Genomic DNA, 21645 nt, shown 5'->3' with positions numbered 1-21645 from the left:
TTCTATGGTCTGATGAGACCAAGATCGAGATCTTTGGTGCCAACCACACACGTGACATTTGGAGACTGGATGGCACTGCATACGACCCCAAGAATACCATCCCTACAGTCAAGCATGGTGGTGGCAGCATCATGCTGTGGGGCTGTTCCTCAGCCAAGGGGCCTGGCCATCTGGTCCGCATCCATGGGAAGATGGATAGCACGGCCTACCTGGAGATTTTGGCCAAGAACCTCCGCTCCTCCATCAAGGATCTTAAGATGGGTCATAATTTCATCTTCCAACAAGACAACGACCCAAAGCACACAGCCAAGAAAACCAAGGCCTGGTTCAAGAGGGAAAAAGTCAAGGTGTTGGAGTGGCCTAGTCAGTCTCCTGACCTTAACCCAATTGAAAACTTGTGGAAGGAGCTCAAGAATAAAGTCCACATGAGACACCCAAAGAACCTAGATAACTTGGAGAAGATCTGCATGGAGGAGTGGGCCAAGATAACTCCACAGACCTGTGCCGGCCTGATCAGGTCTTATAAAAGACGATTAGAGATGAGCGTTGTTCTACTCGAACTGTTCGCCAATCTCAAATTCGAGCTGTTTTGGGCGGTGTTCGAGCCGTTCGGCGAACACGAACGATTTGAGAAAAATTCGGCTGTTCGAGGTTATGTTCGATAACTGTTCGTGCACCAAAATCATAACTGGATTTTTTCTCAGTAATGATGAAAATTAATGTTAATGCGCAGTTTGAATGTACAGCGGGGTGGGGGGAGGGGCAGGGGATGGATCTCTGCATTAACAATGAAGATCTCCATTTTTTTTTTCTCTTTCCCGCATTTACAGTGGGGAGGTGCAATCTGTCAGCCTATCAGCAGCGCACACACGGAGCGAAGTGCTTTTTTTTCACACAAGGAAGGGCATGTGTCATTGGCAGTGTATGTCACATGTCCTTGCCCTATAAGACCAAGCCATTTTCCCCGTCGCCACCATTTTCTCACTGCTGCAGCTGCGTGTTAGACGGCACCGCTGTTGCTGTGTGGCTATACCTTGTTAATTTCAAGCCAATTTTCGCACAAATCTACAGATAGCTTGGGAGTAGGGAATAGTTGTGATTGCAGTCCTTTTAAGGACTAGGTTACAGCATTTCCTACGACTTTTATCAGGCAGGTCTGTGCTCTTAAATAGATAGATTGTGGGGTAAAGACTAATTGTAATTGGAGTCCTTTTCAGGACTAGGTTACATCAGTTCCTATCAGTTTTTGCCAGGCAGGTCTGTGCCAGTGCTGTGTAAGTTTTTTTCACAGCATTTGGCTGAATCTAGCAAAGCTAATCCTTTTTGGCCTATTGCAGAGTGTGTTAGTCAGTGGAGTAGCCTATCTGTGTTGCAAGATATACCACCTGTGTATAGAATACCATTTTTTTTACTGCACCTAGTGAAGTAAAATCTTTTGGGCATAGCATCATTCTATTAGTCCATCTATACTGACCTCCATCAGGTTGCAAATTGAATATAATTTTTTTCTGCATCTAGCTCTGAAAAAATATTGGGCTTCTAGCTGTGTGTGGGACTTGTTGTATTAGTCCATCTATACTGACCTCCATCAGGTTGCAAACTGAATATATTTTTTTCTGCATCTACCTCTGAAAAAATATTGGGCTTCTAGCTGTGTGTGGGACTTGTTCTATTAATCCATCTATACAGACCTCCATCAGGTTGCAAACTGAATATATTTTTTTCTGCATCTACCTCTGAAAAAATATTGGGCTTCTAGCTGTGTGTGGGACTTGTTGTATTAGTCCATCTATACTGACCTCCATCAGGTTGCAAACTGAATATATTTTTTTCTGCATCTACCTCTGAAAAAATATTGGGCTTCTAGCTGTGTGTGGGACTTGTTCTATTAATCCATCTATACAGACCTCCATCAGGTTGCAAACTGAATATATTTTTTCTGCATCTAGCTCTGAAAAAATATTGGGCCTCTAGCTGTGTGTGGGACTTGTTGTATTAGTCCATCTATACAGACCTCCATCAGGTTGCAAACTGAATATATTTTTTTCTGCATCTACCTCTGAAAAAATATGTGGCCTTCTAGCAGTGTGTGGGACTTTCTCTATTAGTCCATCTATACTGACCTCCATCAGGTTGCAAACTGAATATAATTTTTTTCTGCATCTAGCTCTGAAAAAATATTTGGCCTTCTAGCAGTGTGTGGGACTTTCTCTATTAGTCCATCTATACTGACCTCCATCAGGTTGCAAATTAAAAATAATTTTTATCTGCATCTACAGTACCTCTGAAAAAATATTTGGGCTTCTAGCTGTGTGTGGGACTTGTTCTATTAGTCCATCTATACTGACCTCCATCAGGTTGCAAATTGAATATAATTTTTATCTGCATCTAGCTCTGAAAAAATATTTGGCCTTCTAGCAGTGTGTGGGACTTTCTCTATTAGTCCATCTATACTGACCTCCATCAGGTTGCAAATTGAATATAATTTTTATCTGCATCTAGCTCTGAAAAAATATTTGGCCTTCTAGCAGTGTGTGGGACTTTCTCTATTAGTCCATCTATACTGACCTCCATCAGGTTGCAAATTAAAAATAATTTTTATCTGCATCTAGCTCTGAAAAAATATTTGGCCTTCTAGCAGTGTGTGGGACTTTCTCTATTAGTCCATCTATACTGACCTCCATCAGGTTGCAAATTAAAAATAATTTTTATCTGCATCTACCTCTGAAAAAATATTTGGGCTTCTAGCTGTGTGTGGGACTTGTTCTATTAATCCATCTATACAGACCTCCATCAGGTTGCAAACTGAATATAATTTTTTTCTGCATCTAGCTCTGAAAAAATATTTGGCCTTCTAGCAGTGTGTGGGACTTGTTCTATTAGTCCACCTATACTGACCTCCATCAGCTTGCAAATTCAAAATAATTTTTTGTCTGCATCTAGCTCTGAAAAAATATTTGGCCTTCTAGCAGTGTGTGGGACTTTCTCTATTAGCCCATCTATACTGACCTCCATCAGGTTGCAAACTGAATATATTTTTTTTCTGCATCTACCTCTGAAAAAATATTGGGCTTGTAGCTGTGTGTGGGACTTGTTCTATTAATCCATCTATACAGACCTCCATCAGGTTGCAAATTGAATAAAAAAAATTTCTGCATCTACCTCTGAAAAAATATTTGGGCTTCTAGCTGTGTGTGGGACTTGTTCTATTAGTCCATCTATACTGACCTCCATCAGGTTGCAAAGTGAATATAATTTTTTTCTGCATCTAACCCAGCCAATAGTTTTTGCCTAATACCACAGTTTGGCCACTCAGCTCTGCTCGGTTCCCATCCATTGTTTTTTTGTGCAAACAACTCCAGAGTTGTGAATTAGTTAACCACCAAAATGAGTGGAAAAAGGCCTGCTGCTGGTGGAAAGGGGAATAGGCGTGTTGGGAAGGGGAAAAAAGGTTGTGTCCATGGGGTAGGTGTTAAAGCAACAGTAACATCTGCAGAAGAAAGACCATCTTCCAGCCAAACTAAAATGTCTACTTCTTTTAGCGGACAATGTGATAAGATCCCTTTCTTACGGCCACGCCAATCGCTACAAATTCCAGATGAGGCACAAAAACAGCAGGTGCTTCAACGGATATCAAGTGCTCCTTTAAGTGGGCTCTCCTCCACATCAACTTCAAAATCACAAATACTCCAGTCCTCAAAGGTGTCTCCCCAATCGCACTTGCTTCCTCACAGCTCCCAAATCTCCAGCTGCCCGTCTGAGTATGAGGTAGAACAGATGGTTGAGTCTGCAGAGCTGTTTACTCATACTATAGCCTGGGAATCAGAGGTCGACTCCAGCGCTTCTGTGAATCCAGACGAGGAAATGATCTGCACTGATGCCCAGAATCTTTATGAGTCGGATCCAGGACCAGACGCAGAAGGTTCTGACCATAATGTAGACCCTCATTCCCAAACTGTAACTCCTGTTGGTGGAGACAATGAGGAAGACGATGATAAGACTCAAATACCTGATTGGAGCGACAACTTTAGTTTTTTGTCAGGGCAGGAACAGGTTGGCTCTGAGGACGACGGGTGTGATAACGCACAGGGTGATGATGATGAGGTTGGAGATCCCACTTACTGTCAACCCACAGTCAGCCAAGAGATGAGGTCAGCAGAGGAGGTGGAGGAAGATGCTAGTGACGACGAGGTCAGGTTGCGCCTTCCTGGACAGAGACGTAGTACTGGAAGCACGTCAACAACTGCATCCTCAAACACAACTCTGCCTCTCACCACAAGTCGTGGTGGCTCTTCAGGTCGCATGGGTGCTAAGCCTTGCATAGCCTGGGCATTTTTTCAGATCGATAAAGATGACCCAACTCGTGTTATCTGTAACATTTGTCAGCAAAAGCTAAGTAGAGGCCAAAAAATACATAGTTTGAGTACTTCATGCATGAACCGGCACATGGACATGAAGCATAAGTTGCAGTGGGAAGCTCAGTGTGCTACAATGCGGCCTAGCCGGCCGGGCCAACCACCGTCTGCCATATCTTGTGCATCCGCGGCCTCTTCATCCTCTGTGACTGGGGGGACAGCAGTCACACCTGTTTTGGGGCGCAGACCTGCCACCTCTTTACCCGCAACAGCCAGCGTGATTGGCAGGTCATCATTTTCTTTGGAGGTGGTAACACCAGCTGGTGTTGAGCGCTGTCCGACATCGATAGCACCACCTTTGGATCAAGGCAACCTAACATGTCCGCCTGCATCTTCCTCACAGACCGGCAGTTTGCCGGGGACACCCTTATCAACCCTGTCTAAGCACAATAGCCAGCCCTCGGTCCCTCAGATGTGGACAAGTAAAAGACCATTTCCTCCTAGCCATGAGAAAGCTAAGAGGTTGAATTTCACCATCTGCAAGCTCTTGGCTACAGAAATGCTGCCTTTCCGCCTGGTGGACACAGAGGATTTTCGAGACCTTATGTCCGTCGCAGTGCCCCAGTACCAGATGCCCAGTCGGCACTACTTCTCAAAGAAAGGTGTGCCTGCGCTCCACCAGCATGTCGCACACAACATCACCGCTTCTTTGAGAAACTCTGTATGTGACAGGGTGCATTTCACCACAGACACTTGGACGAGTAGGCATGGACAGGGGCGTTACATGTCGCTGACTGGGCACTGGGTAACTATGGTGACAGCAGGACAAGGGGCTGCTGTCCAAGTCTTGCCGTCCCCACGAGTTGTGCGTCAATCCTCTTTATGTCAAAGTTCCTCCACTGCTTCTGCCTCCTCAACCTCCTCTCGGTCTTCCACCTGCACCCAAAGCCTGTCTGGTCATGCCACAAGCTTTCTAACTGCGCAGAAGGGATCCTGCACACCTCCTTACTATGCTGGCAGTAGGGCTCAACGTCATCAGGTGGTTTTTACATTGAAATGTCTGGGAAATGTGAGTCACACAGCTGAGGAGTTGTGGTCAGCTCTGGAGAACCAATTTCATGAATGGTTGTCTCCACTGGACCTGAAACCAGGGAAGGCCGTGTGCGACAATGCTGCAAACCTGGGTGAGGCCCTTCGCCGGGGCAATGTCACACACGTGCCTTGTATGGCTCACGTGTTGAACCTGGTTGTCCAGCAATTTTTAGCCCACTATCCCAGACTAGATGGCCTTCTGCAGAGGGCACGGTCGCTGTGTGCTCACTTCCGCCGTTCGCATCCCGCAGCTCAGCGACTTACATCTCTACAGAAGTCGTTGGGCCTGCCACTTCACCGGCTAAAATGCGATGTGCCTTCCCGGTGGAATTCAACTCTGCACATGTTGCAGCGACTGTGGCAGCACCGACAAGCCCTGGTGCAATACGTTCTGACGTATAGCCTGGGCCAACGAGATCCAGAGGTGGGGCAAATCACGCTGGAGGAGTGGTCTCAGATCAGGGACCTATGCACCCTTCTGCACAGTTTTGAAATGGCGACGAAGATGTTTAGTGCTGACGATGCCATTATCAGCATGACTATTCCGGTGATTTACATGCTGGAGCACATGTTAAACAGAATTCGGAGTCAGGTGGTGGCACAAGAGGAGGTGGAGGAAGTAGAGGAGGAGGAGTTGTATGCGGAAGGGCTAACATCTGCAAGGTCCAGACGGTCGGCAGCACCAAGGCGGCAGGCATGTGAGGGTGGGGGAGATGGTTTTACCAGGGTGCATGGTAGCAGCCAAACTAGTGAGGAAGGTGCAGGAGCCCAGGAAGAAGTGGAGGACGAACTGATGGAAGACTCATCAGATGAGGGAGACCTTGATCACATTTCTGTTGTGCGAGGTTGGGGGGAGAGGACAGAGGAAGGAAGCATGATTGTTACCTCGCCACCAACACAACAGGTACTTGGTGCTCCTGGATGCGCAACACACATGAGTGCCTTCTTGCTGCACTACCTGCAACATGACCCTCGAATTGTGAGAATTAGAAATAATCCTGACTACTGGGTTGCCACACTGTTAGATCCCCGGTACAAAAGTAAATTTGCAGAAATTATTCCTGCCATAGAAAGGGATGCACACATGCGGGAGTATCAGCAGAGACTGTTGCAGAATCTTACATGTGCTTTTCCACAAAATACCAGTGATGCACGTAGTGAATCTCACAGTTCCAACTTGCCAACCGTGGGACCGTCAAGTGTTCAGCACTCAAACCGTAACAGAACCACAGTATCTGCTGGTAACATCAATTTTGCGGAATCATTTCACCACTTTTTTAGCCCATCCTTTGCAAGGCCACAGGAGACAAGAAGTCTGACACATAGTCAACGCCTAGAGATGATGGTACAGGAGTATCTCCAAGTAAACATTGAAGCCATGACTGTGTCACTGGACCCTTGCTCTTTTTGGGCTTCCAATCTGGATAAATGGCCGGAGCTAGCCACTTACGCCTTGGAGATCTTGTCATGCCCCGCAGCCAGCGTTCTGTCTGAACGTGTGTTCAGCGCTGCTGGTGGTGTGCTGACAGATAAGCGCACGCGGCTCTCCACTGATAATGTAGACAAACTCACGTTCATAAAGATGAACAAATCATGGATCCGAAACGACTTTTCTACCCCTGTGTCATCCTGGGGAGAGTAAAAGCTTGATGATTGGTTAAAATCACCCTACCAACCGTTTTAAGCTTTCAAATTACTAATCATGTTTATCTGTATCTTGGCTGGAAAATAATTTGGGCTTTGTAGCAGTGTGCAGCACTGATTCTATTAGGCCATCTATAATAAGCTCCACCAGATTTAAAATTACTAATCATGTTTATCTGTATCTTGACTGGAAAATAATTTGGGCTTTGTAGCAGTGTGCAGCACTGATCCTATTAGGCCATCTATACTAAAGCTTCACCAGATTTAAAATTAATAATAATTTTTAGCTGCATCTAGCCCGGAAAATAATTTTGGGGCTCCGAGATGCGCAAGACACATAAGTGCCTTCTTGCTGCACTACCTGCAGCATGACCCTCATATTGTCAGAATTTGAAGTAATCATGACTACTGGGTTGCCACACTCTTAGATCCCCCAAACTTTTCGATCAACCTTTTCATTTTAATAAAGACCAAAAAAATGGTCATTTTTGAAATTATAAGCATTAGCAGGTTGTTAGAAACTGAAATCAAACAGTTTTCAACTCAAAACTTTATTCAAGGTGATGTTACATTTTCACATAGGACCCCTTGTTCGAAAGGAGCTTCTGAACTCTCTCGTCCATTGAATTTGTCAGGTTTTGGATGGTTTCTGCTTCAATTGTTTTGCATGAGGACAGAATACCCTCCCAGAGCTGTTGCTTAGATGTGAACTGCCTCCCGCCATCATAGACACTCCTTTTAATGATGCTCCAAAGGTTCTGAATGGGGTAGAGGTCAGGGGAGCATGGGGGTCACACCATAAGTTTGTCCCCTTTTATGCCCATATCAGCCAGAGATGCAGATGTTTTATGTGCAGCATGAGATGATGCATTATCATGCAAAAAAATGATCTTGCTGTGAAATACACGGTTCTTCTTCTTGAACCATGGCAGGAAGTGCTGTTTGAGAAAATCCACATACATTATGGAGTTCATCTTTAGCGCCTTCAGGGATCCTAAAGGGGCCGACAATCTCTCTCCCCATGATTTCAGCCCAAAACATTACTCCACCTCCTCCTTGTTGGCGCTGTAGCCGTGTTTGCGTGGGGTGTCCATCAACCAGCCATCCTCCACTCCATCCATCTGGACCATCGAGCGCTGCACGGCACTCATCCGTGAACAAAACAGTTTTGAAATCAGTCTTCATGTAATGTTTGGCCCACTGGAGCCGTTTCTGCTTGTGTGAAGTGGATAGAGGAGGTCGACAGGATGGCGTATGCACAGCTGCAAACCTCTGAAGCACCCTGCATCTTGTTGTTCGGGGGACGTTGGAGGCACCAGCAGCTTCAAAAACTTGTCTGCTGCTATGACAAGGCTTTTTTGCCGCTGCTCTTTCAACCTGACGTAATTGCCTGTAGGAAAGAGTCCTCAATTTGCCCTTATCAGCACGCACACGTGTGTACTGTGAATCAGCTACATACTTCTTGATTGCCAAGACACTTCATCCTGATCATCGCACAATGTTGATTGTAGTCATGCCTTGACCTAAACACTCCACAATTTGTTGCTTCTCAGCAGCCGACACATCCTTTTTCTTTCCCATTTTGGCAGAAAATGTAGGCTGCTTAATAATGTGAGACAGCCTTCTTAAGTAGTCTTGCCTTTCATTGGACACACCTGCCAAACTAATTAGCACAGGTGTCTGCAATTGCTTACAGTGATATAAAGAGCCCTGCCACACATCACCATCAATGAGTTTAACTGACAAACAAACAAATTCTTCCCTTATCACTCCTAAACACTTTTTGCATAATAATTTGGAACACAGTGTACATGTGCTTTTCCACAAAACACCAGTGGTTCACGTAGTGAATCTTACAGTTCTAACTTGCCAACCGTGGTCTGTATGGAGTTGTTCAATAAAGGGCCCAAAATTAAGATAACATAGATGGGAGAGGTCTCTATGAATAGGAATTCCTAAGTATTTGATACCCTGTGAGGGCCAGGCAAAGGGAAAGTTGGGCTGGATGGAATCCTATATGGATTTGGGGAGGGAGACATCGAGGGCCTCAGACTTCGCTGCATTGATTTTAAAATTTGACCATGTAACAAAGTGATCTATTTCAGCCATAACAGCATGGATGGATATATGTGATTGAGTGATATATACTAGGACATCATCAGCAAATAGAGAGCACTTGTACTCGGTGCCTCCCACCTCAATCCACCTAATATTGGGGTTATGGCGAATTGATGAGAGCAGGTGCTCCGTCACTAGGATGTATAAGAGAGGGGACAGAGAACATCCCTGCCTTGTCCCATTGGTGATTGTGAAAGGTGATGAAAATGTTCTGACGCGCCCCCTGGGCCTTGGGACACCCGGAGCCGGACCCTTTTTGGTGGATGCTGGTGGTTGTAGTCTCCGTGGCGGCGACCCGGTTCCGTGGCTCAGGGCGGTCAAACCAGTGGCGGAACTATTTATGTGGTTTTGATGTTTAAATGTCCGACTACGCCACCCGTGGATTGCGGTCAGAGTGAACCGCCGCTCCAGGGCAGACCGCTGAGGCTGGTGTTGTGGGTGCAGCAGAGCGTAGCATAACTCCCCACGGGAGGAGTATAGCCTCAGGGCAGTGTATGCGGAGGATGGGGGTGATGGTGCAGGGCAGCAGCAGTAACGACACGGAGTCAGTGATGCAGTCCAGGGCCTTTACTCACAGTTCTTATTATCCAGACCACGTCTGCAGGTAATGGCTGCCCACGTCGTACTGTGCTCACCAGGTGAGGGGCTCAGACAACTCCCAGATAACTTTGGAGCGCTTCACAGGACCCCCTTTGTGTGTCCTTTGTCTGGCCTTTCTTACCAACCCTTCTGTCCGGCTGCCTCGGGCCTCCTCTTGGTAAACTTGGCGCCAGTTTCCCTGACCCTATGTGGTGCCTTCCTAGCGGGTGTAGCGAGGGGCTGCGCCACATAAAATGTCACAGCCTCCTGTTTCTAGCTGAGGGTCGTTTCCTGCCTCCACTAGTTTCGGGGACCGGTCTCCCCCTTTGGCCTGACCCCTCCACGCAGGTGGATTCGGGCGTGCGGTGGCGACTCGCCCGTCCGCACCCCTGGGATCCCTTCGTTCCTCGTTCCTGGAGCCTTCTCCGCTCCTCTTCCTTCCTTCTCCCTCTTCCAGGCCTGGGCCTCTGTTACTAGGCCCGCCTCCGGAGCAGAGCTCATGCAGAGCCCCTGCTCCCTGCCACTTCTGCTCAGACTTCTCTGCACTGAACTAAGATGGTGCCCACCTTTTATACTCCCTTCTCAATGCACCCAGGAACTGCTTCCTCCCTGCTCCTGCACTACAAGGTTCCCTTTCCTCAGTGTTCCCTCCCCCCACTCCAGCCAGGGACAGGGACTGTCGTGCCCATCTCAGGGGCATATTGGTCGCCCTGCCCCACGGCATCCTTACCTGAGAGTGAGATATCACACCTCTGGGTGAGGTGCAATACCTCTGTAGCAACCGAGCCCTCAGGGTGCTACAGTTCCATTTATCTTCAGCCTAGGTGACGTATTGCGATACAGGGCCGTGATTTTGGCTATAAAAGGGTCCCCTAGACCCCTACCCCAAGCTTTTTAAGAGAATCATATATGGCGTGCCAGGAGACTCTATGGAATGCTTTCTCAGCATCCAACGAGAGTATCTAATTACAAATTTTTAACTGCATCTAGCCCAGGAAATACTTTGTGCCTAGTAGCAGTGTCTGCTAGTCAGCGGATTATCCCGGCTGTTAAGCAAGCTACACCACCTGTAGTTTGGACACTTAATTTTTTCAAAGGAAATGCTTCGGGACCACGGGATACTCAGTGAAGAGCATCAGGAGGCACCCCAAGGCATAGGGGCTGGGACTGGCAGTAGGATGCCTTGCGGTGGACAGCCGAGCTCGATCCTTATAAAAGCTTTTTAACTGCAGCAGCTTTAGTGGACGCTACTGGAGCTGGAATTACGCGGCTGCTGGCATGAGACTTGCCCTCCAATAGATCCTTGTAAATGGATTTAAAGTGTATTCATTCAAATTAGAGAGACAATTTAAATTAAAAAGCTTAGAGCTGCCTCCACCACAGGGGGGCTCGCTCGACCCACCAGCGGACAGGCACCAGTATTGGGAGAGGGGGGCTGGCCGTCAGGGTTCACCGCGGCTCTGGCACAAACCCGGCGACGCGGAGGTGGCACGGGCAGGAGCGGACTGAACGTGTCGGCTTCTCACTTTTTGGATTTTAGAAGGGTATGACATGCCTATATCTGTGTCTCCCCCTCCTTTTACTCCTCCACCTCTTTTCTTTTCGCATGACTATATGTACTTGTCAGTTTTCCATGTGTTAGTTGTGTCTTCTGAGCAGTTTGTCAGCTTTTGGACACCTTTGAAGGTGTTTTCTATGTGTTTCTATGTGTTTTTGTTTGCCTGCCATTGGTTTTAACGGTGTTCGAAGGTGTTCGACGAACAGTTCGGCGAACACACGGGTGTTCGACGAACCGAACCGAACTCGAACACTACGGGGGTGGCTCAACACTAAAGACGATTATTAGCTGTAATTGCAAACAAGGGTTATTCCACAAAATATTAAACATAGGGGTTGTATAATAATTGACCCACACTTTTATGTTTAAAATGTAATAAAATTCATCTGAGCAACATAACTTTTTGGCTTGTAAGATTTATGCTTCTGTTCATAAAACCTACTCTCGTTTGCAGTTTGAAGGCTCTAACTTATTTGCATCTTATCAAACCAGCTAAATCTGCAGGGGGTTGAATACTACTTGTAGGCACTGTATGTCCCTAAGGACTTACCTGTGCGTTTGGAGGGGAGCTTTTAATTTGTTATAGTAGTTTATCCAACTTGCCTACAATCTATTTATTCAAATATGGAGATCATAAATTTGAACTCCAGACAGGAAATGATTTCTCATGTTCTGCATGGAGAACAAGAGTTTCTGGATGAATGGAATGTTATATTATCAGGTGTGCCCCTAAAACGAATGCAACTTATTATTAAATATGAAAATGGCAAAATTAATAAAGTACAGGCAGACATAAAACAGTCCACTAACATGTTATATATACAGTTATATGAAAAAGTTTGGCCACCCCTATTAATCTTAAGCTTAATGTTTTTAAAAATTGTTTTTTTTGCAACAACTATTTCGGTTTGATATATGTAATAACTGTTGGACACAGTAATGTTTCTGCCTTGAAATGAGGTTTATTGTACTAACAGAAAATGTGCAATCTGCATTCAAACAAAATTTGACAGGTGCATAAGTATGGGCACCTCACCAGAAAAGTGACATTAATATTTAGTAGATCCTCCTTTTGCAAAAATAACAGCCTCTAGTCGCTTCCTGTAGCTTTTAATGATTTCCTGGATCCTGGATGAAGGTATTTTTGACCATTCCTCTTTACAAAACAATTCCAGTTCAGTTAAGTTTGATGGTCGCCGAGCATGGACAGCCCTCTTCAAATGATCCCACAGATGTTCAATGATATTCAGGTCTGGGGACTGGGATGGCCATTACAGAACATTGTAATTGTTCCTCTGCATGAATGCCTGAGTAGATTTGGAGTGGTGTTTTGGATCATTGTCTTGCTGAAAGATCCATCCCCTGCGTAACTTCAACTTTATCACTGATTCTTGAACATTATTGTCAAGAATCTGCTGATACTGAGTGGAATCCATGAGTCCCTCAACTTTAACAAGATTCCCGGTGCTGGCATTGGCCACACAGCCCCAAAACATGATGGAACCTCCACCAAATTTTACTGTGGGTAGCAAGTGTTTTTCTTGGAATGCTGTGTTTTTTTTTCCCGCCATGCATAACGCCTTTTTGTATGACCAAACAACTCAATCTTGGTTTCATCAGTCCACAGGACCTTCTTCCAAAAAGAAATTGGCTTCTCCAAATGTGCTTTTGCATACCTCAGCCGACTCTGTTTGTGGCGTGCTTGCAGAAACGGCTTCTTTCGCATCACTCTCCCATACAGCTTCTCCTTGTGCAAAGTGCGTTGTATAGTTGACCGATGCACAGTGACACCATCTGCAGCAAGTTGATGCTGCAGCTCTCTGGACGTGGTCTGAGGATTGCCCTTGACTGATCTCACCATTCTTCTTCTCTGCCTTTCTGATGTTTTTCTTGGCCTGCCACTTCTGGCCTTAACAAGAACTGTCCCTGTGTTCTTCCATTTCCTTACTATGTTCCTCACAGTGGAAACTGACAGGTTAAATCTCTGAGACAGATTTTTGTATCCTTCCCCTGAACAACTATGTTGAATAATCTTTGTTTTCAGATCATTTGACAGTTATTTTGAGGAGCCCATGATCCCACTCTTCAGAGGAGATTCAAACAGGAGAATAACTTGCAAGTGGCCACTTTAAGTAGCTTTTCTCATGATTGCGTACACCTGGCTATGAAGTTCAAAGCTCAATGAGGTTACAAAACCAAAAAAAGTGCTTTAGTAAGTCAGTAAAAAGTAGGTAGGAGTATTTAAAACAAGAAAATGATATGGGTGCCCATACTTATGCACCTGTCAAATTTTGTTTGAATGCAGATTGCACATTTTCTGTTAGTACAATAAACCTCATTTCAAGGCAGAAACATTACTGTGTCCAACAGTTATTACATATTTCAAACTGAAATAGCTGTTGCAAAAACACCAAGTTTTATAAAACATTAAGCTTAAGATTAATAGGGGTGCCCAAACTTTTTCATATAACTGTAAGCAGGCTGTGAGTAAATTCTAAAACATAACTTTCAGTCAAAAAAAAGTATTAAAATACACAACCGTGCACTTGATAAAATTACCCTTTGCTGAATAGGTGAAAAAAGCAATGTCCACTCCACATTGATGGATGGAAATATGAAGACTGCTGTCACTAATGTCAGACTGAAATGTTTAATTAAGTTACACTGACAGTGGTCAGATACAAATGTTCATCAGTCTTAACATCAGTGATTACACATGTGAAATAGTAAAAAACAGAACCATCTCACCCATTTGTCAATGTCGAGGGGATGGGATCTTTGAGCAGACATCAATACTGTGTACATGGGGGTGGTCCTTACTTTTGAAAGTGTGCTTTCTTCAATAGGCACCCCTTGATTCAGTTTCTGTATGGAAACTAAAAATGCAGAAAATAGTTCAGCCAGATACAAAGATTTGGGGGTCCCTACCTACCATCAAACTTTATGGATTTTTGCCATGGCGGAGTCCCATTTGCACCTCGTCTAAAAGATCTGGTTGTGGCAGGATGGCACGAATTTTGCTGAATATAGCCTAACATTAATAACACCCTCCTTCTCCAGCTTGCTCAGCCAATCAGTCCTGTCCTCTGATGCCGTTCCTCCTCCCACAGGTTGCCACCGCAATACAGCTCTGGGAGGATTAATGTCTCTTACTGAGAAGCACTGTCTGTTTCTGTTTGCATCAGTCCCTTACAAAAATAACACATCAAATATAGAAGCTAGCACTGCAGCATGTCAAGGCCAACAACCAGAAGCGAAACAGACTTGTGGCTTATTGGACAGATATCTGATAATAGTTTATCTTCAACTAAACTGACATCCAAGAGAGAGGTTTATCTCCCTATTCTACCACTACAAGAAAATGACTAATCAGACAGTTCATGATGCAGCTCGTTTAATGGCTAATGATGCTCTTGATGTCTGGGCAACGGCAGGCATTCCCACAAGACTGAAAAAACATGTGGTTGAAAAAGTGGAAGGTCTCTTCAAAGAATATGACAAGCTGAAGAAAAACAAAGAAAACAATATTAAACATTCTGATAGTCTGAAGCAGAAGGAGGAAGAATGGAACGCAGGTTTAGACAACTTGTTTGATACCGCGCTTGTTAGGGCTATGGATATGACAAGAATACCGGAAGACAAGGAGTTTTTGCTAGCTTAGGGACAAACTGGGCGCCATGGAAAAATGAGAGGTGTTGACATAAAGTTTGATAAAAAAACAAAGAAATTTTGAAGATAGGCAAATTACAAGAAAAGAATCGAGAGAGACAAGAAAGAACGGAAGACGATGAAACATCAGAGATACTACCGTCAACAAAACGAGCCAAAAGAGGAAGAGTCGGTGTAGTAGATGACAAACTGTCAGCAAGCCTTTACTGGCCAAAGTTAGTGACAGAAATGCAGCATTAATTCTCACACAAACCCTTCAACACCTTGGACATGATCAGGCAGATTTCAATGTAAATCGCTCATCAGTTCATAGGGAAAAAATAAAACGCCATCAGACAATGGCTCTAAGCTTAAAACATGAGTTTCAGCCAACTGTACCCTTAACAATTCACTGGGATGGAAAGGTCTTAGAGGACATCAGCGGCAGGAAAACTGTAGACCTTCTTCCCATTCTGATATCAGGAGTTGGCATTGATCAGTTGGTTGGAGTTCCAAAGCTTGCCAAAGGAACAGGTGAAGCTTGTACTAATGCTGTTTACGCTGCAACAGTGACCAGGAACGTTACTTATAATGTGAAGTGAATGTGTTTTGATACCACATTTGTCAACATGGGTTTCAGGAATGGCACCTGCAAATTTCTAGAGCAGAAGCTTGGCAAAGACATGCTATAGTTTGCATGTTGCCATTATATTCTAGAAATAGTGCTGGAACCAGTGGTTGTTCATTGCCTTGGTCCGTCGAAAGGTCCAGAAAAAATGATCTTCAGCGGGTTCAAGAACAACTTGCATATCATTGACTTGACTACCTTTCAGACAGCACTATCAGACCAGATCATGTCAACAGCAGATTCCCATATTGCAGCTGAAATCACAGCCTTTGCGGAGATGCAACTACTTCAGTACCAACCCCGCGAGGACTACCAAGAATTATTGGAGCTAACAATCATTTTCCTTGGTGGTGTTCCATCTAGAGGAATTTCTTTCAGAGCTCCAGTTGGACTGCACCGAACCAAATAGATGGCAAAGGCCATCTATGCGCTAAAAATGTGGATGTTCAGGAGTCAGTTCAGGCTGACAAATGTGGAAGAAAAGGCTATCACGGACATCTGTTAGTTCACTGTTTTGATCCATGTGAAAGCGTGGTTCCTAGCACCGTCAGCACCATCAGCTCTATGAATAGATCTCCAGCTGCTCAAGGACATCTATCTGTATAAGGAATAGAACAACTCAGTATCAGAAGTCACGATGAAGAAGATGAAAAGACACCTATGGTACTTGTCCGAGGAACTGATCACTCTATCCTTGGTTAGATGATGCTGCGTCAAATGACACAAAACATCTGATGGTGACAGTCCTACAAACACCAGCTGCAGAACATCCTCCCCAGAAGATAACTGTCAACTCAACATCAGTTGTGATGAAGAATCTGGAAGACTTTGTTACTCAGAAAACCTACAGGTTCTTTAGCATCACCGGCACGTCATTGGCATTCCTGTCCAAAGATGTAAATCTATGATCTGCAGATGAAGGCTACCAGGCTGCCAAGAAAACAGTCAGTGTTATGAGAGTGACTAATGATACTGCAGAATGAGGAGTAGCACTGATGGAAGAATATAACAAGTTGCATACAACAAATGAAGAACAGAAACAATTTCTACTGTTGGTAGTCAAGGAGTATCTAGAATGATATGGACACTCATGGACTGCAAATAAAAAGTGACGCTATCAAAGAAGTATTTAACTGTCGGGCAACAAAAGTAACTGTTTTTGTTGAGAAATAAACATTGATTTGTAATGGTTAATTTTTACCAAGATACAGTATGTTCAAATGACTACATATCTTGATTGATAGGGACCTGTAAAATTGAAAACATTTTTAAAATGTTTGTAGTTTATTTATTGTTTTACCAAAATGAATCATTTCAGAGGGTGCCCCATCAAAAAATTGAAAATAAATTTTTTTGCTTGCATTAACAACTTTATGATCTTGAACGTATGAGTATGTCCAAGGTCGCATCCTCCTCTTTGGCGCGGGCTCCGGCAATGAGCCCGCACCTTTCTGGGGACATGACAGCTGATATGATCAGCTGTCATAAGCCTTTAACAGCTGCGGGTAGAATCGCGATCCACCCGAAGCTGTTAACATGTTAAACGCCACTCTCAAACTCCGACAGCGGCATTTAACATGCATGCGCCGGAAGCGTGTCATAAGACCTGCCCATTGGTGCGCCCTTCACATGATCGCAGGTCGCCGATGGGTTGACATGACAACCTGGGGTCTGCAGAAGACCCCTGTGGTTGTCATAGGCGATCTGCTCATAGCAGATGAGCACTTTTGTGCACTTTTCTTCCCTGTTGATCCTGATAGGAAGAAACTTGTCTGTAGACATGCAGGGCAAGTGTAGAGCATTCTCCACATAGGGTAAGATGTGGACTGCCCTTGTCAGGGTGGGAGCTTTGGGACGACCGGGATGGACAGATGTATGCAGGATTGATGTCTGCACAAAGATTCCATCCCCTGGACATGGACAAATGGGTGAGACGGTTCTGTTTTTTACTTTTTCACATGTGTAATCATGATATTAAGACGGATGAACATTTGTATCTGACCACTGTCAGTGTAACTTAATTAAACATTTCAGCCTGACATTAGTGATAGCAGTCTTCATATTTCCATTCATCACTGAGGAGTGGACATTGTTTTTTTCACCTGTCTAGCTATGGGTAATTTTATCAAGTGTGTGTTTGTGTATTTTAATACTTTATTTGATTAAAAGTTATGTTTTAGAATATACTTACAGCCTGCTTACATATATTATCAGTGAGTCAGTTTCGAGAATATTTGAGCTTTTGGGTAATTAATCTTAAAATCTCTAATTGCTTGCGTATTAACATGTTGCAACATTATAAAAATGTGGAAAATTATGAAATCATGCATCAAAGAACGAAGTGGAGTGTTGCTTTATTAGAGAAGAACATTGGAATTTCATAGGCATACAAAAGATTACATTCATGACTGTGTTTACAACTGGAGAAAACGAAGATGAAATTTCAGTACTCTAAAATCCATACTCAAATAAATGCCAATACATTCAACATTGCAACATGTTAGATTTACTTCATCAGAATATGAGACACCAGAAGCCAACAGTTATAATTCGGAAAGTGAACTGCTTTATACTAGTGGAAAAAATTATAGAAATACATGTTAAAAAAATGCAGCAAAATCAGAGGCAGGAAACACAAGAACCCAAAAACCGTGAAAATTCAGGAATGGGAAGCAAAGGGTCTACACTCAGATGTTCTTAATCTTTCCTCAACTTCACATGAAGTAGAAGTTATGTAATTGGGACTCAGTTTTCCTTTAACAAAAATATTTGTTTTGTTCATGACTCTACTAGACATTGTCAGATTTATACAAAGGCAAACTGGCAAGAGACATTTTTTTTTAATGTGGATGGGTTACCAGCGAGTTTGACAATGTTCATGCTTGGGATGTGGACAAGTGTTTAAAAAAAAAAAAGTTTTCAGGAACAGTCACTAGTTAGTCTAATGCAATTGTCTAATGTTGAAAATTCTTCCATGGCCATTAGCAGCGCTGCCAAATTTCAAAGGTGTCATTTTATCCTGTAAAGTCTAGAACAGTTTCAATGGATACTTTTCAGCAATAGGTATAAAAAGATCTAAAGGCTTTCTATGATCTTTCTAGAGAGCAAGACATTTCCAATCTTACTTTAAGACAGCATCAAGCTCTTCAACAGTTAATTAATAACAATAATTATGTTGCAATTAAAATGGAAGATAAAGGCAGCACTTGTGTAGTCATGGATAGTCATTCCTAATACACTCAAGTAGAATTGATGATATCAGACTTTGACGCATACTGTTTATTATCCTATAATCCGGATGCAAACTTTCAGGACGGCCTGGTCTTATTGGTGAAGGAAAAATGTAATCAAGGAGAAATAACAAAAAACTCAAGGATTACATTATTGTCAACCATCTGATAACCCCTATATTACATCATTTGCTCAAATTTCATTTCATTTCATTTATAGAGGAAGCTGCTGTGGTCAGATGAGACCAAAATTAAACTTTTTGGCCACCAAGGTAAACGCTATGTCTGGTGCCAAACCAACACAGCTCATCACCCCAAGAACAGCATTCCCACAGTGAAACATGTTGGTGGCAGCATCATGCTGTGGGGATATTTTTCAGCAGCAGGGACAGCGAAAATGGTCCGAGTTGAGGGGAAGATGGATGGTACAAATTACAGAGATATTCTTGAGCAAAACCTGTTTCAGTCTGTCAGTGATTTGAGACTGGGATGGAGGTTCACCTTCCAACAAGACAATAACCAAAAGCATATTGCTAAAGCAACACTTGAGTGGTATAAGAGGAACCATATAAATGTTTTGGAGTGGCCTAGTCAAAGCCCAGACCTTAATCCATTTGAGAATCTGTGGTCAGACTTGATGATTGCTGTACACCATAGGAAACCATCTAACTTGAAGGAGCTGGAGCAGTTTTGCCTTGAGGAATGGGCAAAAATCCCAGTAGCAAGATGTGGAAAGGTCATAGAGCAGCTGTAATTGCCACAAAATGAGGCTCTACAGAGTACTCACTTTAGGTGTGGGGGGAGGGTGAATAGTTATGCACACTGAAGTTTTCAGTTATTTTGTCCTATTTGTTGTTTGCTTCACAATAAAAAGAAAACCAAATGTTCACAGTTGTAGGCATGTTCTTTACATGAATTGATGCAAACCCTCAAAAACAAAAAAACTGTGAAATTCCAGGTTGTGAGGTAGCAAAAGACAAAATATGACAAGGGGGTGAATACTTTTGCAAGCCACTGTATGTCTTTATAAGATATGACAAGAGGTTGGAACTAGACTGTGAATGAATCACACATGTTCTTAATTGTTTTTCACTTGGTTCTGGAAATTCCACGCTCTTTTGGAGGGGTATCGCTTGCTATTTAAATAAAGTGTGTTTTTTGCAACATTATCAATAAATAAGGGCTAAGTTTTTGTCGGACACGCATAGGAAAATGCTGTAATTATTGATTGGATAGTACCTGGAATGTACTTTCAATTATGAAGGAATAAAGATTAGGAAAATAATTTTTTAATCCATAAAACGGCTTGAACATTTTTATGTTTTCAATTATAGAGGTACCTTATTTCACTTTCTTAATATTTTATTGCAATCTCTGGAATTTCGAAATTCAAAACTCTTTGGTTGCTGATTCAGCCAGACCTACTGGTTTCATAGCAATTCTTACCAAAGTTTGCTGTTGCCCTAAACTCTGGTGTGAAATATGTTTTTGGAAAAATGTAATACTATTGGAATTGTTTTCCTTTGTGGTATTAGTGGAAATTTAGGGTGAACTGCCTTAGAGACTGCAAAGGTGTGATTTTGGACCTACTATCTGCCTGTATTTCATTGCATTAATTATTTGTTCCTGCTCCTCCCTCTCCCCTTCCCTTGAACTCCCCTTTCCTGCACGTCCTCTTCCTCCTTTATTTATCCCTCCCTCCCCCTCACAGACTAATTATATTTTAATGTAATAGGATGGATAGAGAGAGAGAGATCTATAAATGTATAATTATATATATATATATTGTGTGTGTGTATATATTGTAATGCAGCGACTTGCTGTATTGCCAAAATGTCTGAGGGGGTGTGTTCTGGCTGACCACGTACCTCCCCCTCTGGTGACTGATCACATGACTGTGACATCATCACAGGTCCTGTGCGCACAGAGGAGATATATATCCGGGTGGTTTTGAAACACAGGAAGGCAAGAGGCCTGATCCCTGTGTCTGGGACACCATTAGCCCTGGAAGGCACGTGGCCTGGAGACCACGTCTGGTGAGCCTTAAACCACAGCTTTGGCAGAACAGAGCTGATAGAAGCAGCTAAGACCCGGCAAAGGTAAAAGAAGGTACTTAATATGGACATTAGTGTTGTTACCTTGCTAAGGACTGTATCTCAAGCCAAGCAGGCACAGCTACCATTAAAAGGCTCTAGGATATTATGTGTGTAACATTCTTGCATGCCACTGAGATGGACTATGTTATAGGCAGTTTATGATGAATAATAAACTGCTGGACTTTAGTTTACTGGAAACCATTGCTTGTGTGCTTTAATTGACCCGGTGAAGTGAGTTCCCCTCAACATGATCAATAGTGCTACCTCACAATATACACTGCTCAAAAAAATAATGGGAACACTTAAACAACAGAATATAACTCCAAGTAAATCAAACTTATGTGAAATCAAACTGTCCACTTAGGAAGAAACACTGATTGACAATCAATTTCACATGCTGTTGTGCAAATGGAATAGACAATAGATGGAAATTATTGGTAGTTATCAAGACACACTCAATAAAGGAGTGGTTCTGCAGGTGGGGACCACAGACCACATCTCAGTACCAATGCTTTCTGGCTGATGTTTTGGTCACTTTTGAATGTTGGTTGTGCTTTCACACACGTAGTAGCATGAGACGGACTCTACAACCCACAGAAGTTGCTCAGGTAGTGCAGCTCATCCAGGATGGCACATCAATGCGAGCTGTGGCAAGAATGTTTGCTGTGTCTGTCAGCGTAGTGTCCAGAGGCTGGAG

The sequence above is a fragment of the Phyllobates terribilis genome, unplaced genomic scaffold, assembly GCF_046119375.1.
Source record: "Phyllobates terribilis strain yellow unplaced genomic scaffold, ASM4611937v1 Scaffold_11__3_contigs__length_659146591, whole genome shotgun sequence".
Lineage (NCBI taxonomy): Eukaryota > Metazoa > Chordata > Amphibia > Anura > Dendrobatidae > Phyllobates > Phyllobates terribilis.
Note: the sequence above shows the minus strand (reverse complement) of the source record.